This window comes from Carlito syrichta, unplaced genomic scaffold, assembly GCF_000164805.1.
Source record: "Carlito syrichta isolate Samal-C Ts95f unplaced genomic scaffold, Tarsius_syrichta-2.0.1 Scaffold308874, whole genome shotgun sequence".
Lineage (NCBI taxonomy): Eukaryota > Metazoa > Chordata > Mammalia > Primates > Tarsiidae > Carlito > Carlito syrichta.
The window spans coordinates 767,368-771,142 of NW_007252970.1; the positions used below are offsets into that span (position 1 = coordinate 767,368).

The 3,775-nt window shown below is 39.0% G+C and overlaps 1 pseudogene across 1 annotated transcript; it reads right to left on the bottom strand.

Annotated features, from left to right (window-relative positions):
• Positions 1-817: 817 nt before the first annotated feature.
• On the bottom strand, positions 818-3,523 carry LOC103268702 (annotated as a pseudogene). Its single transcript, XR_002482430.1, has 2 exons — positions 2,576-3,523; positions 818-2,284 (listed from the first exon to the last, which is right to left on the bottom strand). The product of XR_002482430.1 is annotated as an ATP-dependent RNA helicase DDX1-like (transcript).
• Positions 3,524-3,775: the final 252 nt, after the last annotated feature.

The window sequence follows — 3,775 nt, forward strand, 5'->3', positions numbered from 1 at the left end:
TTTTATATTGTTTTTGTCACAATTTGAATCTTTTTGTATTGTTAATCTACTAATATGTTTTTGTAGTTATAGTTATTTTTAATGTTTTTGCCTTTTATCTTTTATACTGAAATTTAAAGTGGTATACATACTACCATAATAGTATTACAATCGCTGTTTTTGTTTATCTATTTACCTTTACCAGTGAGTTTTATGCTTTCATAAACTTTTTGCTGCTATTTGGTATCCTTTCATTTCATTTCAAAGAACTCACTTTAGCACATCTTTTAAAGCAGGTCTAATTTTGGCATACTCTTTCAGCAATTTTTGGCCTGGAAAGTGTTTGTCATTCCTTCATATCTGCAGGACATTTTTGCTGGATATGGTATTCTTTGTTGCTAACTTTTTCATTCAGCACTCTAAATATATCATCCTACACCCTTCTGGCATACAAGGTTTCTGTTGAAAAATATGCTGATAGTTCTATGGGATTTCACTTCTTTGTTTTGAGACATTTTCCTTTTGTTGTTTTTAAAATTCTCTTTGTGTTTTGGAGTTTTCACAATTTGATTATAATATGTGCTGGTTTTGATTTTTTTTTTTTTGGTTCATTCAGTTGGGTCTTTTGAATTTCATTATCCTGGATATCTGTTTCTCTGTCCCGATTTGAACATTTTTCAGTCATTATTTTTTAAAATAACCTTTCTGGCCCTTTTTTCTCCTTCTGGGATATTCATGATGCACATATTGGTTTGTTTGATTGTGTACTATATGTCTTGTACATATTTTTTGCTCTTTTTTACTCTTTCTTTTTCTTTTTTCTACTCTTTTTTTCATGAAATTATAGATATCAAATTTATTTTCACCAGGTTGCCATTTTTTGAAGAATTCCTAAGGCTAATGTTTCTTGACATGCAAGAGTTAGCACTAATAGTTTAAGTTACTGAACTATAAATACTGCTGGTTGGAGGCAGCACAACTGTTTTAGAGTTTTAAGACTGCAGACTTTTATTACTCAAATCTTATTCAGTATATGTAAAAATGAGAAGGTTCTGAACAGCTGGTTAGGAACGTAGCCAAGATGCAGGAAAGATGTCTGTGCCTCCTTTTCAAGGGCAGCCAACTCTTGAACAGTAGGTGCCAAAACATCCACATGGCCTTTATAGTTTCCACCACCAGCAGCCCTTTTTTGACCAGAGGTAACTTTTCCACCAAATTCATCCATTGGTACCTTTATTTCTGGTTTCACCTGATAAATGGTCCAGTTCAGGTGTTCTTCTATCTCGGATAGCAACTACATTTCATTATACCATATGGTACAGCCTCCATCTTCCTTGAGTCTTGTGTTATAACACCCTTTTCCATGACTGCTGCATACATGGTACCAAACCTTGTCTTTTTCTGTTGTCACCAGGAAAACAGCCAGGCCCATTCTTTCAGCTCTCCCTACTCTGCCAATTCAGTGTACATTGTTTTGCTTTTCATCAGGCAGAGTGACATTTATAACATAAGAAACACCACGGATATCAGTTCCTCTAGCGGCTACATCTGTGCAAATCAAGAATCTTACATCTCCTTTCTTAAATCTTTCCAAATTTTGCTTTCTCTCATGAGAGTTTCTATCACCATGAAGACACACACATGAGAACTGTTGTCCTTTTTTTTTTTTTTTTTAATCAGGTCCTCCTCCTTGCTGCATAAAGTACTGTTCCAAGTTATCACAAGTCAATAAGGGTTTTACAGAAGATAACAGTTTGATCCATCTTATGTTCCTTGATTGCCCAGACAGCATACTCCCCCTTCTGGATTTTAATAGTTTCAGACCACATCCCTGGACTGTTAGTGCCAGGTCTTGTATTACCTTTTGCATGTACACCATCAGTTCTAATGTGGTTATTTCCAAGTCTTTCCCAGAGTCTGTCAGTTTGGGGATTTACTGGGACAACAGCATGGTACAGTATCTGGAACAGAGTTTTCCCTTTTAAATCAACCCATGTAGGAAAATGTATTATCTTCTCAGACAGTTTCTTTACATCAAAAGAATGCAAAGTGGCAGAACAAACAATCACCTGAAGTCTTTTTCCATCAGAGCTAAAATCAGAATGACCTTGAGAAAGAAACCCATCAGTTTCATCCAGGACCAGGAATCTAACTTGAGATAAGTTCAGCTTTCCAGTCAAAACAAAGTCATCTAGTCTTCCTGGAGTGCTTACGACTATATCTATCCCATTTTCCAAACAGAGAGCTGACCCCAGGCTGTGACACCTCCAATTATCAGAAGCTCCCTTAATTTAGGATTATCAATTTTTTTTTTTTTTTGAGTTGGAGTCTCACTCGGTCACCCAGACTGGAGTGCAGTGGCCGCTCCCAGCCACCGCAGCCTCTACTTGCTGGGCTCCAGCGATCCTTCCACCTCCGCCTTCCAAGTAGTTGGAACTACAGGCGTGCGCTACCACATCTGGCTAGTTTTTGATTTATTGTAGAGATGAGGTCTCGTTGCCCAGGCGGGTCTCGAACCCGCGGGCTCAGGCAATCCACTCACCTCAGCCTCCCATAGGCGCAGGATTACAGGCTGAGCCACCGAGCCCATATCAATGTATTTATTAAACTGCTTGATATTATTCAAAGTTTGTTTAGCGAACTCCCAGGAAGGTTCACTGATGAGAGCTTTTGGAGCATTGGGAAGGAACTTCAGTTGTGCCACCTGTGCGTTACCTGTGTGTTGTGATTTGAGAGTATAACTATCCGATGCCTTGGAAAGAGCAATAAAACCATATTTTGGTGGAAACTTAAGTTCTTCTTCACCCGAGTTAAATTTTAGTTCCACATTCTTCAAAACACAGGCAGGAAAGAGGGCTTGGTTTTTAATATGTGGTGGTATTTCAAATGCCAGACCAAGGTCTTTTCCATTTTTGGAGAACTTGACATGCCCTTTATCTATATCTAGGTAACACCCAATGGTATCATGCATAGTGAATTCCACTCCATAATTGTTTGATAAACAATTATCAAACTGTTTATTATGGAATTTCTTTCCTGTTCCACCAAAGTCAAATCCAAACTTGTCAGTACAAAGGTCCAAGGAGGCCTGCATGGTAGACCACCCAACTCTGCACAGTCCTTGGTCATGACGGGATACATCATAGTAGTGTTTCCCTTTCTTCAACCCTTTAGTAGCTCTACACCCATGTCATTCCCTTATTTCTCTGCTTTGACAACAAAGACCATCTGACTCAATGGCAAAAGCAGATCCTTTATCGTATGGGTTCATTTGGCATTTGTTGAGCACTGAAGTACTAGTTTTAATTGTTTTTCCTTTTTTACCTTCCCGTAGGTCTTTGAGAGTTTCATAAATATCTGGATAACTGGAATACTGAAAGCACCAGTTTTTCCACTTCCTGTTTCTGCATCCATAAGTACATCACCTCCTCCTAGGATCAGTGGGATAGACTCAACCTGGATGTCCGTTCAGAGAAGCCAATGCATTTCTTCCACAGCTTGAGCAACCTCAGGCATAACCACCCATCTCAGAGAAGGCCTCCATCTTCGCTCTGTCCTCTGCGGCTACGCTCAATCCCTCCTCACTCCCTCCCCTTCCCCACATGCAGTGGCTAAGGGAGCCTGCGTTTCTGGACCTCGGCCTTCAGCATTGGGGTTCTGGATGGGGATTCTTTTTTCTACTCTTACCAGATAATTTTAGGTGACTTATCTTTGAGTTCACTGATTATTTTTTCTGCTTAATCAACTTTGCTATTACATTTCTCTACTAGATTTTTCAATGCAGTTATTGTATTAT